The sequence below is a fragment of the Chamaea fasciata genome, unplaced genomic scaffold, assembly GCF_029207755.1.
Source record: "Chamaea fasciata isolate MVZ Bird 193981 ecotype frontalis unplaced genomic scaffold, bChaFas1.0.hap1 SCAF_44, whole genome shotgun sequence".
NCBI classification, from domain to species: Eukaryota; Metazoa; Chordata; class Aves; order Passeriformes; family Sylviidae; genus Chamaea; species Chamaea fasciata.
The window spans coordinates 390,784-408,617 of record NW_027094129.1 but is presented as its reverse complement, the minus strand read 5'-3'; the positions used below and the strand labels follow the sequence as shown (position 1 = coordinate 408,617).

The window sequence follows — 17,834 nt, the reverse complement described above, 5'->3', positions numbered from 1 at the left end:
GGCTGCAGTGTGGAAGACTGATGGCTGGATGGTTTCACAAACATTAAACTTCTGGCCAGTTTCTCAAAATCACTTGTCATAAAAGTCATTTTTGATACCTCTTGTTGCTTTACTTTGGAGGTTCTTTTCCTTTGTTTTACTTTTGTAATATTGTCCACAAAGCCGTGTCACTGTTTGTGCCATTCCTCATCTTGTTTCTCTCCACCTTCCCTGTGGCCACAGACTGTATCAATGAGGGGCTGCACTCCTGGTGGCTTTAAAGGAACCCAAGGATCTGGCAGGCAAGTTTTCTGCAGAGATCCCCCTTTGGTTCTCTTCTCTGGATGAGAGCTGGGGGCAGATCAGTGCTGGCACAGCAGCTGTGCCCAGGAGCAGCAGCCCTTGGTGTTGGCAGCGCTGCTCCCGTGGCCCTGCCCCGCTGCCCTCCTGGCCCTGGTGTTGCTGTAGGGCCGGAGTGCTCTCGGCGCCGGGCACAGGGCTGGGGCTGGCAGTGCCGGGGCTGCAGCAGGGACAGGCCATGGGCTCCGCTGGGGCAGCGCTGACGCCTCAGGGCAGGGCCTCGCTGCTCCAGGCTCCTTGCCCAGGCTCTCTCCAGAACACGCCCAGGCCCAATGCTGTGCACGGAAAAGCCCCGTGAGCAGCCCCAGGGTGGCCGTGGGCAGGCTGGGGGCAAACAGCACGGCTGGGGCTCTGCAGGGTCCCTGGGGGAGACGGGAAGGAGCAGCAGAGCAGGGGCTGATCCATCCCCACTGTGCTGGACACCCCCGGGCAGCGTCCCAGAGCGTCCTCATGCACCTGCCAACAACATCCCCCCTCTGCAGCCCTGGCCTCTCTCCCAGCTCACACGGGGGCCACATCCTTGCAGGCACAGACACGGCAGCTCTGGCTCAGGAGCCCCTGTTTGCAGTGCCCAGAGCAGGCCTGAGCACCCCCATGGTGTTGGTGTGGGGAGATGAACCTGAGGGAGCACAAATGCCATCAGCCCCTGGGGCCAGGAAGGGCTGGGGGACAGGAGAGAAAACCACTCAACTTTGTTGAGGCCTCTGAAGTCAGCCAGAAAGTTTGTTCCCATCAGCTGGGAGTTTCCTGTGCCACTGCTGACTTATTAAAATATGGATATTGATCTACTATCGATACCCAACTGTGACAGACAGAAGACTCTCTAACAGTTTAGAGTTAGAAAGTATATGTTTAATGCAACGCCAGGCAGTTGTGTGCGATCACTCCCTAAAATGCACTGCCAAGTTACAAAATCTCTTTCTTTTCAAAAGTGTTGAATATCCAAAATACTAATACATATTTATAGCACTAAAACCTCCCATTCTCTGCTTCATATTATAATTAGCTAAAAAGCTATTAAGCGTGTGTAGTTTGTTCTTTGAATTGGGTCAGTGGTCCTTTATATGGGGAGGGGGCGTAAAAAAAGGAAGTAAGTGGAGTCTTCCTCATTGGAAACTTTCAACCTTTTCAATGGATATCAAGATAAATGATAACTGGTCAAACTCCTGTTTCCTTTCTCCGTGACTGTTGAATGGGTTTTAGGATGCTCGAGGATTTACAATTGTCTGTGTTCCTAAATCTATTTATCAGTTTCTTCTGTTTCTCATTATAAACACAGCTAAACAAACACAAAAATGACAAGCAATTAGTTATTTAGATCCCGGATCGTTATCCTTGATCGGAATCCTTTCATCCAACCATTAACTTCTAATTCTTTCCAGTACAGCTTATCTATCTACCTACTTGAACTAATTCTGGCAAAGCTTATCTTTAGCTAAAACATGAACTTTTCTCAAATCCTTACCTCCTTTGAAATTCATCTCTCAGCTCTCCCTTGATTTCCCCGTGGTCTGTTGCAATTCATTGGGAGATCTTTTTTCCTAGAGTTACGGAGAAATATTTCAAAGGGCTTCTAATAAACGCACATTCCTATTTTCAAGGGTGTATTTTTCTCTTGAGAGCAGAGGTGATTGCAGCATTCAGTGACTCATATTGACCCAGGGACTCTCCTAAGCAGGCAGGTCTGGCCTGCTCAGAGAAGCTGTGCCTTGAGCTCTGACCCAGTGGACAACCTTGCTCCACATTCCCCAACTCCATCCTGCCTCTCCTCGCTCACCTGGGACCTGCTTTGCTCGGAGAACTGGGTGCACTCAGGCAACGAGGGGTTTCCTTTCTTTTATTTTAGCAATCCAAAACCCCTGAGCTTCCCCATGGAAAACAGACAATCTCCTTGTAATAGATACATAGTATTAAATTCGTGGATTAAAATTGTGTGTATTAAAACTTTGCAGTGGAATGTAAAAAACCCCTGAATTCCTGGAAAGAGTTCCAGGGCATCTCTTTGCATACCACAGTCTTTTCACAGTCCAAAGGTGTTACCTCGACATCTGCCAGAGAGGTAACCGGGAAACGGCCCATTAAGCATGGGCTGACCACATCTTCACAGCTCATCAGGAGATCCGATACCAATCTGGGCAGAAACCTTCTGACAGAAGATTCGGAGACTTTTCATTCAGACGTCTTCTCAATTTCTCAGGAAACTCTTTCAGATATCCCTTGCGGACACCAGACATTTCAATGATTATGTTATGTACATGATGTCATGTTCTTCGGGTTCTTTGTTACCGTCTTGTTTTCGCCTCACGGTAGAAAAATGGTATAAAACACCTCCCCTGAGACCCCGAATTTGTGGGCAGTACTCCGGAGAAGCACCCTTTGCTGCTCCCGGGTTGTCCACCCAACATTCGATCGATGTTGTCCTGATTTATCGTGGCGTTTCCCGAAATTGCTTTTCAAATTTGTTAAATAAATCTTTGATTTTGGAAATTGGCTCTGATCATTTATAACATCCTCAGGTGTGTGCCAAGCCCAAGGTGCCACCAAGGAAGTTCCCCTTTCCCAAGGCAGAACCATGCAAGGAATGTTTTAGACGCACAGGAAGTTCTAAAATAAACACAAATCCAGAGCCTGGACTCTCTCACTGTTCCCGGCTCCTGCACAGTCCCTCTCTCAGCCCCTTGGCCCCCCGGAATCCCCTCTGGGGCTCAGAGAACAGCCGGCAATGGAAGCTTGCCCTGAAAAGGCACCATTGTGGTGCTCCCCAGCCAGGCCAGAAATGGAACTTTGTTCCTTTAGCCTGGGTGCAGAGACCCCCGGGGCCTTTTCTGCACAGAGTTCCAGCCCCCAGCGTTTGCTGAAGGCGCTCTCTGCACATGTCACACTGCCAGGGCCCTGTCCTTGCTGTCACCTGCTGTGGCTGGGCCCAAAGAGAGCTCCTGCGCTTGCATTTCCAGCTGCCGTGCAACCAAAGCTGAGGGATCTGGAGCTGCCTGAATGCAAAAACTGAAATACGAGCTTCTCTCGAAGGGGAAATCTCCCCCTCCTGTGCTAACCCATGGCAATGCTGGCAAATGCACCAGCCACGGCCAGAATTCAGATTTCACTGCTAAACTTCCTTATATCCAGGGATAGTTCCCATGGGAATATTGTCAGGACAAGTCTGGCTGGCAGTGGTTTCACAAGGGTCACTTCCCATCTGTCCCCAAAACTCTAGGGAAGGCTTTGTGCTTTCCTTCCAATGGGAAAAAAACCCTGTCCTGCTTCTCCAGGTGCCCATGGCTGAGATTGGGATTCCACCTCCAAAACTTCCCTCTATCCAAAGCCTGCTCCCAGACAAAATCTGCCATTAATGACAAGTCTGGGTGACCTTGGCCTAGTGAGTCTCTCACCTGCCTTCGAAACCCTGGGGCTCGGTACTTTCCTTCCTACGGAAAAGAACTGTCCTTCTTGTCCAGGTGCCCACGGCCAGAATTGGGATTCCACCTCCAACATTGCCTCTTGTGAGAGACTGGAGGAGATTGTTGGCTGGAAACATTTCGTGCGAGGGGGAGGAAGGGGCAGAGGCAGCCTTACCCTGCCCTGAACCCCAGCACTTCTCAAAGCATTGACTTGACCCTGTAACCCAAATCCCCCAGAGCCTCTATCCCAGCCCAGCAGTGTCTGCCAATCCCTGGCACACCAAAGGCAATGCTCCACACCCACCTCTGCAGCCCCCAGCCCAGCTCCTGAGTGACCAGATGACCCAAAGTCCCATCTGGGGGAGGGGCCCAGGAAGACCAAGGGGTATTTTAGGCTGACCACAAGGCAAGCACACACGTTGACCCTAGCTCCTCTTGGAATTTCTGTCTGAACACTGCTGGAATCCAGGAGCTGGTAGCAGTGTGTGTTCTTCTCTCTATCTCTCTCTCTATATTTTATTTGTCTTTCTCTCTTTCTGTGTCTTCCTCTTCTAATTCCCTCTTCTTGCAAATTTTGCTTAACTTAAAATTGAGCAGGCTTCCAGTTTGTGAAGTTGAATGGGCCAAGTTAACGCTTTGAGCAGTGTTTTTTTGTTGACTGAATGTCATAGTAAAGCTTTTGCTCAAGTTTCTCTGATTTTCTAAAGTTGCCAGTAAAGGCTGTTTTGTTGTTTTAAGCTTCTGAGAATCTCTTGTTGGTACTTCTCCATTGTTTCCAACTCAGAGTACACAAACAATTGTAATTCCTTTGCAATGTCTCACGGAGAGAGTTGTTTGGGGGTTGGGGCTCAGGGCTTCTCTGTCCTGCTTGGCACAGCCCAGGCAGGGCTTTCACAGCCACATCCCACACTCCGTTTCCCACCTGGACCCGCTGGTGCCTCTGAGTTCTGCTTGCCCAGCCCCAGGGACGCTCTCCTTGTCTGCCCATTCCCCCACGGTCTCTGGGCAGGGGTGGCCTCAGTGGGAGCTGTGACACCCTCCCTCAGACACTTGGAGGCTGCTGCTGGGTTGGACTTCTCCAGAGGCTTGTTCAGCCTTCAGCTCTTCAGTTCAGGAATTCAGTGGCCCAGGGCTCCATCAACATTCAGAACACGTTAACAGGCCAAGCCTCGGGGAATAATTTGATTTAAGTTTTCAAATTTTTCTGGTTAATTGGACAGATTTTAGAACTGTCCTCCAAGTGAATGTATAATATTTTAAAGGACACTGAGAAAAGATTTTTATGGTCCTGTTTAGAGGTTTTATTCCCTATTAATACACTGATATGTGCAATCTCCAATTGGCATTGAATCCAAGTGAGACATAGACTTTAAAGAATTAAGGATTTTAGAGAGGTTAAGATTTTAGTTAGAGATAAGCTTTGTAGGAATTAATTAAAGTTTGCTAAAAATTAAAAGTTTGTGGTTAGTTAAGGGAAACCAGATTTGAATTAACTTTCCCAGGCCTCAATAACTGGTTGCTTGTCAACTTTATGTTTTGCTTAGCTGGGTTTGTAATGAAGAACAGAGAACCTGATAAATAGATTTAGGAGCACAAGACGATTACAGAAACTCCCTATTCAGAAACCCATTGAAAGTCATGCACCTGGAGAAATGGGAGTCCTACCAGAGCTCATTTGTCACATTTGCATTGAAAAGGTAGAAAGTTCAGAGCAAGGACGACTCATCTTACTTTCTTATTTTAAGGCCCCCTCCCCTTGAAAAGGAGCACCGACCCATTTCCAAGGCCAAACTAGCATGCTTAATTGTTTTTTGGCTAGTTACCATACTAAGCGGAGAATGGGATGGGGGGGGGGGGGGGGGGGGCTCTGAGTACGCATTTGTGTTTTGGGTATTCAACATCTTTGTAAATAAAAGGACTCTGTGATTGTCTGTAAATTGCGGTGTGTATTTGGGAGTCACCCCGCATGCCGCCCGGTGCTGCAACAGACATACACTTTCTAACTTTAAACTGTTAGAAAGTTTTTGTCCCCCTCAGTTGGATATCAGTATTAGCTCGATATTCATATTTTTTTAATAAATCACAAGTACCTTCTAATTCACTTTGAATAGCTATGAAAATCAAGGCCCTTCCTGACTGACAATCAATCAGACTCTGTCCCTACCCCCACCCCACCATTTCCCCCATCCAAGCCCTGGGACTCAGAGCAGCCTTGTGCAAATCTGAGCTCCTTCCACCCCAGGCTGCACCTGCAGCTTTCAGCTCCTTGGCTCCAATTCCCACCTGCTTTCCTTGGAGGAGCTGCCTGAGACACAGAGGGATGTTCATTTCTTGTCAGCACACAAACCCAGGGGAAGGCACAGCTGCGTAAAATGCAAAAGTCATTTCTCTGCTGGGTATTAACATCCACTTTCCACAGCAGACACTCTCAGACCAATGGAAAAGACCTCCTGTGTCCAGCACAGATCCCAAGGTCTCCCCAAAGCCTCCCTGCCCCGATTCTGGCCAGATTTGTTTTTTGCACACGCTGAAGACAGGAGCTCCCTCCATGCCTAGAGGAAGGAAAAGAGAACAAGTGGATGAAGAGCTCTCCTGTGCAGAGCCAAGGTGCAAGTGCCACCGGAGTGGGAACCACAACTCACCAGGTTTGTGTCCTTTCTCCTATGTGCAGATCATCAGGGCTGTGCTGAGGATCCCCTCTGAGCAGGGACGGCACAAAGCCTTCTCCACCTGCCGCCATCACCTGGCCGTGGTCTCCCTGTTCCTCAGCACTGCCATGTTTGCCTATCTGAAGCCCCCCCAATCTCCTCCCCATCCCTGGATCTGGCCCTGTCAGTTCTGTTCTCGCTGGTGCCTCCAGCCGTGAACCCCCTCATCTACAGCCTGAGGAAGCAGGAGCTCGAGGCTGCAGTGTGGAAGACTGATGGCTGGATGGTTTCACAAACATTAAACTGCTGGCCAGTTTCTCAAAATCACTTGTCATAAAAGTCATTTTTGATACCTCTTGTTGCTTTACTTTGGAGGTTCTTTTCCTTTGTTTTACTTTTGTAATATTGTCCACAAAGCAGTGTCACTGTTTGTGCCATTTCTCATTTTGTTTGTCTCCACCTTCCCTGTGGCCACAGACTGTGTCAATGAGGGGCTGCACTCCTGGTGGCTTTAAAGGAACCCAAGGATCTGGCAGGCAAGTTTTCTGCAGAGATCCCCCTTTGGTTCTCTTCTCTGGATGAGAGCTGGGGGCAGATCAGTGCTGGCACAGCAGCTGTGCCCAGGAGCAGCAGCCCTTGGTGTTGGCAGCGCTGCTCCCGTGGCCCTGCCCCGCTGCCCTCCTGGCCCTGGTGTTGCTGTAGGGCCGGAGTGCTCTCGGCGCCGGGCACAGGGCTGGGGCTGGCAGTGCCGGGGCTGCAGCAGGGACAGGCCATGGGCTCCGCTGGGGCAGCGCTGACGCCTCAGGGCAGGGCCTCGCTGCTCCAGGCTCCTTGCCCAGGCTCTCTCCAGAACACGCCCAGGCCCAATGCTGTGCACGGAAAAGCCCCGTGAGCAGCCCCAGGGTGGCCGTGGGCAGGCTGGGGGCAAACAGCCCGGCTGGGGCTCTGCAGGGTCCCTGGGGGAGACGGGAAGGAGCAGCAGAGCAGGGGCTGATCCATCCCCACTGTGCTGGACACCCCCGGGCAGCGTCCCAGAGCGTCCTCATGCACCTGCCAACAACATCCCCCCTCTGCAGCCCTGGCCTCTCTCCCAGCTCACACGGGGGCCGCATCCTTGCAGGCACAGACACGGCAGCTCTGGCTCAGGAGCCCCTGTTTGCAGTGCCCAGAGCAGGCCTGAGCACCCCCATGGTGTTGGTGTGGGGAGATGAACCTGAGGGAGCACAAATGCCATCAGCCCCTGGGGCCAGGAAGGGCTGGGGGACAGGAGGGAAACCACTCAACTTTGTTGAGGCCTCTGAAGTCAGCCAGAAAGTTTGTTCCCATCAGCTGGGAGTTTCCTGTGCCACTGCTGACTTATTAAAATATGGATATTGATCTACTATCGATACCCAACTGTGACAGACAGAAGACTCTCTAACAGTTTAGAGTTAGAAAGTATATGTTTAATGCAACGCCAGGCAGTTGTGTGCGATCACTCCCTAAAATGCACTGCCAAGTTACAAAATCTCTTTCTTTTCAAAAGTGTTGAATATCCAAAATACTAATACATATTTATAGCACTAAAACCTCCCATTCTCTGCTTCATATTATAATTAGCTAAAAAGCTATTAAGCGTGTGTAGTTTGTTCTTTGAATTGGGTCAGTGGTCCTTTATATGGGGAGGGGGCGTAAAAAAAGGAAGTAAGTGGAGTCTTCCTCATTGTGAACTTTCAACCTTTTCAATGGATATCAAGATAAATGATAACTGGTCAAACTCCTGTTTCCTTTCTCCGTGACTGTTGAATGGGTTTTAGGATGCTCGAGGATTTACAATTGTCTGTGTTCCTAAATCTATTTATCAGTTTCTTCTGTTTCTCATTATAAACACAGCTAAACAAACACAAAAATGACAAGCAATTAGTTATTTAGATCCAGGATCGTTATCCTTGATCGGAATCCTTTCATCTAACCATTAACTTCTAATTCTTTCCAGCACAGCTTATCTATCTACCTACTTTAACTAATTCTGGCAAAGCTTATCTTTAGCTAAAACACTAACTTTTCTCAAATCCTTACCTCCTTTGAAATTCATCTCTCAGCTCTCCCTTGATTTCCCCGTGGTCTGTTGCAATTCACTGGGAGATCTTTTTTCCTAGAGTTACGGAGAAATATTTCAAAGGGCTTCTAATAAACGCACATTCCTATTTTCAAGAGTGTATTTTTCTCTTGAGAGCAGAGGTGATTGCAGCATTCAGTGACTCATATTGACCCAGGGACTCTCCTAAGCAGGCAGGTCTGGCCTGCTCAGAGAAGCTGTGCCTTGAGCTCTGACCCAGTGGACACAACCTTGCTCCACATTCCCCAACTCCATCCTGCCTCTCCTCGCTCACGTGGGACCTGCTTTGCTCGGAGAACTGGGTGCACTCAGGCAACGAGGGATTTCCTTTCTTTTATTTTAGCAATCTAAAACCCCTGAGCTTCCCCATGGAAAACAGACAATCTCCTTGTAATAGATACATAGTATTAAATTCGTGGATTAAAATTGTGTGTATTAAAACTTTGCAGTGGAATGTAAAAAACCCCTGAATTCCTGGAAAGAGTTCCAGGGCATCTCTTCGCATACCACAGTCTTTTCACAGTCCAAAGGTGTTACCTCGACATCTGCCAGAGAGGTAACCGGGAAACGGCCCATTAAGCATGGGCTGGCCACATCTTCACAGCTCATCAGGAGATCCGATACCAATCTGGGCAGAAACCTTCTGACAGAAGATTCGGAGACTTTTCATTCAGACGTCTTCTCAATTTCTCAGGAAACTCTTTCAGATATCCCTTGCGGACACCAGACATTTCAATGATTATGTTATGTACATGATGTCATGTTCTTCGGGTTCTTTGTTACCGTCTTGTTTTCGCCTCAGGGTAGAAAAATGGTCTAAAACACCTCCCCTGAGACCCCGAATTTGTGGGCACTACTCCGGAGAAGCACCCTTTGCTGCTCCCGGGTTGTCCACCCAACATTCGATCGATGTTGTCCTGATTTATCGTGGCGTTTCCCGAAATTGCTTTTCAAATTTGTTAAATAAATCTTTGATTTTGGAAATTGGCTCTGATCATTTATAACATCCTCAGGTGTGTGCCAAGCCCAAGGTGCCACCAAGGAAGTTCCCCTTTCCCAAGGCAGAACCATGCAAGGAATGTTTTAGACACACGGGAAGTTCTAAAATAAACACAAATCCAGAGCCTGGGCTCTCTCACTGTTCCCGGCTCCTGCACAGTCCCTCTCTCAGCCCCTTGGCGCCCCGGAATCCCCTCTGGGGCTCAGAGAACAGCCGGCAATGGAACCTTGCCCTGAAAAGGCACCATTGTGGTGCTCCCCAGCCAGGCCAGAAATGGAACTTTGTTCCTTTAGCCTGGGTGCAGAGACCCCCCGGGGCCTTTTCTGCACAGAGTTCCAGCCCCCAGCGTTTGCTGAAGGCGCTCTCTGCACATGTCACACTGCCAGGGCCCTGTCCTTGCTGTCACCTGCTGTGGCTGGGCCCAAAGAGAGCTCCTGCGCTTGCATTTCCAGCTGCCGTGCAACCAAAGCTGAGGGATCTGGAGCTGCCTGAATGCAAAATCTGAAATACGAGCTTCTCTCGAAGGGGAAATCTCCCCCTCCTGTGCTAACCCATGGCAATGCTGGCAAATGCACCAGCCACGGCCAGAATTCAGATTTCACTGCTAAACTTCCTTATATCCAGGGATAGTTCCCATGGGAATATTGTCAGGACAAGTCTGGCTGGCAGTGGTTTCACAAGGGTCACTTCCCATCTGTCCCCAAAACTCTAGGGAAGGCTTTGTGCTTTCCTTCCAATGGGAAAAAAAACCCCTGTCCTGCTTCTCCAAGTGCCCATGGCTGAGATTGGGATTCCACCTCCAAAAATTCCCTCTATCCAAAGCCTGCTCCCAGACAAAATCTGCCATTAATGACAAGTCTGGGTGACCTTGGCCTGGTGAGTCTCTCACCTGCCTTCCAAACCCTGGGGCTCTGTACTTTCCTTCCTACGGAAAAGAACTGTCCTTCTTGTCCAGGTGCCCACGGCCAGAATTGGGATTCCACCTCCAACATTGCCTCTTGTGAGAGACTGGAGGAGATTGTTGGCTGGAAACATTTCGTGTGAGGGGGAGGAAGGGGCAGAGGCAGCCTTACCCTGCCCTGAACCCCAGCACTTCTCAAAGCATTGACTTGACCCTGTAACCCAAATCCCCCAGAGCCTCTATCCCAGCCCAGCAGTGTCTGCCAATCCCTGGCACACCAAAGGCAATGCTCCACACCCACCTCTGCAGCCCCCAGCCCAGCTCCTGAGTGACCAGATGACCCAAAGTCCCATCTGGGGGAGGGGCCCAGGAAGACCAAGGGGTATTTTAGGCTGACCACAAGGCAAGCACACACGTTGACCCTAGCTCCTCTTGGAATTTCTGTCTGAACACTGCTGGAATCCAGGAGCTGGTAGCAGTGTGTGTTCTTCTCTCTATCTCTCTCTCTATCTCTCTATATTTTGTCTTTCTCTCTTTCTGTGTCTTCCTCTTCTAATTCCCTCTTCTTGCAAATTTTGCTTAACTTAAAATTGAGCAGGCTTCCAGTTTGTGAAGCTGAATGGGCCAAGTTAACGCTTTGAGCAGTGTTTTTTTGTTGACTGAATGTCATAGTAAAGCTTTTGCTCAAGTTTCTCTGATTTTCTAAAGTTGCCAGTAAAGGCTGTTTTGTTGTTTTAAGCTTCTGAGAATCTCTTGTCGGTACTTCTCCATTGTTTCCAACTCAGAGTACACAAACAATTGTAATTCCTTTGCAATGTCTCACGGAGAGAGTTGTTTGGGGGTTGGGGCTCAGGGCTTCTCTGTCCTGCTTGGCACAGCCCAGGCAGGGCTTTCACAGCCACATCCCACACTCCGTTTCCCACCTGGACCCGCTGGTGCCTCTGAGTTCTGCTTGCCCAGCCCCAGGGACGCTCTCCTTGTCTGCCCATTCCCCCACGGTCTCTGGGCAGGGGTGGCCTCAGTGGGAGCTGTGACACCCTCCCTCAGACACTTGGAGGCTGCTGCTGGGTTGGACTTCTCCAGAGGCTTGTTCAGCCTTCAGCTCTTCAGTTCAGGAATTCAGTGGCCCAGGGCTCCATCAACATTCAGAACACGTTAACAGGCCAAGCCTCTGGGAATAATTTGATTTAAGTTTTCAAATTTTTCTGGTTAATTGGACAGATTTTAGAACTGTCCTCCAAGTGAATGTATAATATTTTAAAGGACACTGAGAAAAGATTTTTATGGTCCTGTTTAGAGGTTTTATTCCCTATTAATACACTGATATGTGCAATCTCCAATTGGCATTGAATCAGTGAGACATAGACTTTAAAGAATTAAGGATTTTAGAGAGGTTAAGATTTTAGTTAGAGATAAGCTTTGTAGGAATTAATTAAAGTTTGCTAAAAATTAAAAGTTTGTGGTTAGTTAAGGGAAACCAGATTTGAATTAACTTTCCCAGGCCTCAATAACTGATTGCTTGTCAACTTTATGTTTTGCTTAGCTGGGTTTGTAATGAAGAACAGAGAACCTGATAACTAGATTTAGGAGCACAAGATGATTACAGAAACTCCCTATTCAGAAACCCATTGAAAGTCATGCACCTGGAGAAATGGGAGTCCTACCAGAGCTCATTTGTCACATTTGCATTGAAAAGGTAGAAAGTTCAGAGCAAGGACGACTCATCTTACTTTCTTATTTTAAGCCCCCCTCCCCTTGAAAAGGAGCACCGACCCATTTCAAAGGCCAAACTAGCATGCTTAATTGTTTTTTTGCTAGTTACCATACTAAGCGGAGAATGGGATGGGGGGGGGGGGGGCTCTGAATACGCATTTGTGTTTTGGGTATTCAACATCTTTGTAAATAAAAGGACTCTGTGATTGTCTGTAAATTGCGGTGTGTATTTGGGAGCCACCCCGCATGCCGCCCGGTGCTGCAACAGACATACACTCTCTAACTTTAAACTGTTAGAAAGTTTTTGTCCCCCTCAGTTGGATATCAGTATTAGCTCGATATTCATATTTTTTTAATAAATCACAAGTACCTTCTAATTCACTTTGAATAGCTATGAAAATCAAGGCCCTTCCTGACTGACAATCAATCAGACTCTGTCCCTACCCCCACCCCACCATTTCCCCCATCCAAGCCCTGGGACTCAGAGCAGCCTTGTGCAAATCTGAGCTCCTTCCACCCCAGGCTGCACCTGCAGCTTTCAGCTCCTTGGCTCCAATTCCCACCTGCTTTCCTTGGAGGAGCTGCCTGAGACACAGAGGGATGTTCATTTCTTGTCAGCACACAAACCCAGGGGAAGGCACAGCTGCGTAAAATGCAAAAGTCATTTCTCTGCTGGGTATTAACATCCACTTTCCACAGCAGACACTCTCAGACCAATGGAAAAGACCTCCTGTGCCCAGCACAGATCCCAAGGTCTCCCCAAAGCCTCCCTGCCCCGATTCTGGCCAGATTTGTTTTTTGCACACGCTGAAGACAGGAGCTCCCTCCATGCCTAGAGGAAGGAAAAGAGAACAAGTGGATGAAGAGCTCTCCTGTGCAGAGCCAAGGTGCAAGTGCCACCGGAGTGGGAACCACAACTCACCAGGTTTGTGTCCTTTCTCCTATGTGCAGATCATCAGGGCTGTGCTGAGGATCCCCTCTGAGCAGGGACGGCACAAAGCCTTCTCCACCTGCCTCCCTCACCTGGCCGTGGTCTCCCTGTTCCTCAGCACTGCCATGTTTGCTCACCTGAAGCCCCCCCCAATCTCCTCCCCATCCCCGGATCTGGCCCTGTCAGTTCTGTTCTCGCTGGTGCCTCCAGCCGTGAACCCCCTCATCTGCAGCCTGAGGAAGCAGGAGCTCGAGGCTGCAGTGTGGAAGACTGATGGCTGGATGGTTTCACAAACATTAAACTGCTGGCCAGTTTCTCAAAATCACTTGTCATAAAAGTCATTTTTGATACCTCTTGTTGCTTTACTTTGGAGGTTCTTTTCCTTTGTTTTACTTTTGTAATATTGTCTACAAAGCAGTGTCACTGTTTGTGCCATTTCTCATTTTGTTTCTCTCCACCTTCCCTGTGGCCACAGACTGTGTCAATGAGGGGCTGCACTCCTGGTGGCTTTAAAGGAACCCAAGGATCTGGCAGGCAAGTTTTCTGCAGAGATCCCCCTTTGGTTCTCTTCTCTGGATGAGAGCTGGGGGCAGATCAGTGCTGGCACAGCAGCTGTGCCCAGGAGCAGCAGCCCTTGGTGTTGGCAGCGCTGCTCCCGTGGCCCTGCCCCGCTGCCCTCCTGGCCCTGGGGTTGCTGTAGGGCCGGAGTGCTCTCGGCGCCGGGCACAGGGCTGGGGCTGGCAGTGCCGGGGCTGCAGCAGGGACAGGCCATGGGCTCCGCTGGGGCAGCGCTGACGCCTCAGGGCAGGGCCTCGCTGCTCCAGGCTCCTTGCCCAGGCTCTCTCCAGAACACGCCCAGGCCCAATGCTGTGCACGGAAAAGCCCCGTGAGCAGCCCCAGGGTGGCCGTGGGCAGGCTGGGGGCAAACAGCACGGCTGGGGCTCTGCAGGGTCCCTGGGGGAGACGGGAAGGAGCAGCAGAGCAGGGGCTGATCCATCCCCACTGTGCTGGACACCCCCGGGCAGCGTCCCAGAGCGTCCTCATGCACCTGCCAACAACATCCCCCCTCTGCAGCCCTGGCCTCTCTCCCAGCTCACACGGGGGCCGCATCCTTGCAGGCACAGACACGGCAGCTCTGGCTCAGGAGCCCCTGTTTGCAGTGCCCAGAGCAGGCCTGAGCACCCCCATGGTGTTGGTGTGGGGAGATGAACCTGAGGGAGCACAAATGCCATCAGCCCCTGGGGCCAGGAAGGGCTGGGGGACAGGAGGGAAATCACTCAACTTTGTTGAGGCCCCTGTAGTCAGCCAGAAAGTTTGTTCCCATCAGCTGGGAGTTTCCTGTGCCACTGCTGACTTACTAAAATATGGATATTGATCTACTATCGATACCCAACTGTGACAGACAGAAGACTCTCTAACAGTTTAGAGTTAGAAAGTGTATGCTCAATGCAACGCCAGGCAGTTGTGTGCGATCACTCCCTAAAATGCACTGCCAAGTTACAAATTCAAATACTAATACATATTTACAGCACTAATACTAATACATATTATACTAATACTAATATATATTTATTTAGTATCCAAAATACTAATACATATTTATAGCACTAAAACCTCCCATTCTCTGCTTCATATTATAATTAGCTAAAAACCTATTAAGCATGTGTAGTTTGTTCTTTGAATTGGGTCAGTGGTCCTTTATATGGGGAGGGGGCGTAAAAAAAGGAAGTAAGTGGAGTCTTCCTCATTGTAAACTTTCAACCTTTTCAATGGATATCAAGATAAATGATAACTGGTCAAACTCCTGTTTCCTTTCTCCGTGACTGTTGAATGGGTTTTAGGATGCTCGAGGATTTACAATTGTCTGTGTTCCTAAATCTATTTATCAGTTTCTTCTGTTTCTCATTATAAACACAGCTAAACAAACACAAAAATGACAAGCAATTAGTTATTTAGATCCAGGATCGTTATCCTTGATCGCAATCCTTTCATCTAACCATTAACTTCTAATTCTTTCCAGCACAGCTTATCTATCTACCTACTTTAACTAATTCTGGCAAAGCTTATCTTTAGCTAAAACACTAACTTTTCTCAAATCCTTACCTCCTTTGAAATTCATCTCTCAGCTCTCCCTTGATTTCCCCGTGGTCTGTTGCAATTCACTGGGAGATCTTTTTTCCTAGAGTTACGGAGAAATATTTCAAAGGGCTTCTAATAAACGCACATTCCTATTTTCAAGGGTGTATTTTTCTCTTGAGAGCAGAGGTGATTGCAGCATTCAGTGACTCATATTGACCCAGGGACTCTCCTAAGCAGGCAGGTCTGGCCTGCTCAGAGAAGCTGTGCCTTGAGCTCTGACCCAGTGGACACAACCTTGCTCCACATTCCCCAACTCCATCCTGCCTCTCCTCGCTCACGTGGGACCTGCTTTGCTCGGAGAACTGGGTGCACTCAGGCAACGAGGGATTTCCTTTCTTTTATTTTAGCAATCTAAAACCCCTGAGCTTCCCCATGGAAAACAGACAATCTCCTTGTAATAGATACATAGTATTAAATTCGTGGATTAAAATTGTGTGTATTAAAACTTTGCAGTGGAATGTAAAAAACCCCTGAATTCCTGGAAAGAGTTCCAGGGCATCTCTTCGCATACCACAGTCTTTTCACAGTCCAAAGGTGTTACCTCGACATCTGCCAGAGAGGTAACCGGGAAACGGCCCATTAAGCATGGGCTGGCCACATCTTCACAGCTCATCAGGAGATCCGATACCAATCTGGGCAGAAACCTTCTGACAGAAGATTCGGAGACTTTTCATTCAGACGTCTTCTCAATTTCTCAGGAAACTCTTTCAGATATCCCTTGCGGACACCAGACATTTCAATGATTATGTTATGTACATGATGTCGTGTTCTTCGGGTTCTTTGTTACCGTCTTGTTTTCGCCTCAGGGTAGAAAAATGGTCTAAAACACCTCCCCTGAGACCCCGAATTTGTGGGCAGTACTCCGGAGAAGCACCCTTTGCTGCTCCCGGGTTGTCCACCCAACATTCGATCGATGTTGTCCTGATTTATCGTGGCGTTTCCCGAAATTGCTTTTCAAATTTGTTAAATAAATCTTTGATTTTGGAAATTGGCTCTGATCATTTATAACATCCTCAGGTGTGTGCCAAGCCCAAGGTGCCACCAAGGAAGTTCCCCTTTCCCAAGGCAGAACCATGCAAGGAATGTTTTAGACACACGGGAAGTTCTAAAATAAACACAAATCCAGAGCCTGGGCTCTCTCACTGTTCCCGGCTCCTGCACAGTCCCTCTCTCAGCCCCTTGGCCCCCCGGAATCCCCTCTGGGGCTCAGAGAACAGCCGGCAATGGAAGCTTGCCCTGAAAAGGCACCATTGTGGTGCTCCCCAGCCAGGCCAGAAATGGAACTTTGTTCCTTTAGCCTGGGTGCAGAGACCCCCCGGGGCCTTTTCTGCACAGAGTTCCAGCCCCCAGCGTTTGCTGAAGGCGCTCTCTGCACATGTCACACTGCCAGGGCCCTGTCCTTGCTGTCACCTGCTGTGGCTGGGCCCAAAGAGAGCTCCTGCGCTTGCATTTCCAGCTGCCGTGCAATCAAAGCTGAGGGATCTGGAGCTGCCTGAATGCAAAAACTGAAATACGAGCTTCTCTCGAAGGGGAAATCTCCCCCTCCTGTGCTAACCCATGGCAATGCTGGCAAATGCACCAGCCACGGCCAGAATTCAGATTTCACTGCTAAACTTCCTTATATCCAGGGATAGTTCCCATGGGAATATTGTCAGGACAAGTCTGGCTGGCAGTGGTTTCACAAGGGTCACTTCCCATCTGTCCCCAAAACTCTAGGGAAGGCTTTGTGCTTTCCTTCCAATGGGAAAAAAACCCTGTCCTGCTTCTCCAGGTGCCCATGGCTGAGATTGGGATTCCACCTCCAAAACTTCCCTCTATCCAAAGCCTGCTCCCAGACAAAATCTGCCATTAATGACAAGTCTGGGTGACCTTGGCCTAGTGAGTCTCTCACCTGCCTTCCAAACCCTGGGGCTCTGTACTTTCTTTCCTACGGAAAAGAACTGTCCTTCTTGTCCAGGTGCCCATGGCCAGAACTGGGATTCCACCTCCAACATTGCCTCTTGTGAGAGACTGGAGGAGATTGTTGGCTGGAAACATTTCGTGCGAGGGGGAGGAAGGGGCAGAGGCAGCCTTACCCTGCCCTGAACCCCAGCACTTCTCAAAGCATTGACTTGACCCTGTAACCCAAATCCCCCAGAGCCTCTATCCCAGCCCAGCAGTGTCTGCCAATCCCTGGCACACCAAAGGCAATGCTCCACACCCACCTCTGCAGCCCCCAGCCCAGCTCCTGAGTGACCAGATGACCCAAAGTCCCATCTGGGGGAGGGGCCCAGGAAGACCAAGGGGTATTTTAGGCTGACCACAAGGCAAGCACACACGTTGACCCTAGCTCCTCTTGGAATTTCTGTCTGAACACTGCTGGAATCCAGGAGCTGGTAGCAGGGTGTGTTCTTCTCTCTATCTCTCTCTCTATCTCTCTATATTTTGTCTTTCTCTTTCTGTGTCTTCCTCTTCTAATTCCCTCTTCTTGCAAATTTTGCTTAACTTAAAATTGAGCAGGCTTCCAGTTTGTGAAGTTGAATGGGCCAAGTTAACGCTTTGAGCAGTGTTTTTTTGTTGACTGAATGTCATAGTAAAGCTTTTGCTCAAGTTTCTCTGATTTTCTAAAATTGCCAGTAAAGGCTGTTTTGTTGTTTTAAGCTTCTGAGAATCTCTTGTTGGTACTTC

The 17,834-nt window shown here is 49.1% G+C and overlaps 1 pseudogene; it reads left to right on the top strand.

Moving 5' to 3' along the window:
• Positions 1–17,834, top strand: part of LOC136303935 (zinc finger protein 345-like) — a 171,127-nt pseudogene that overhangs the window by 127,316 nt on the left and 25,977 nt on the right.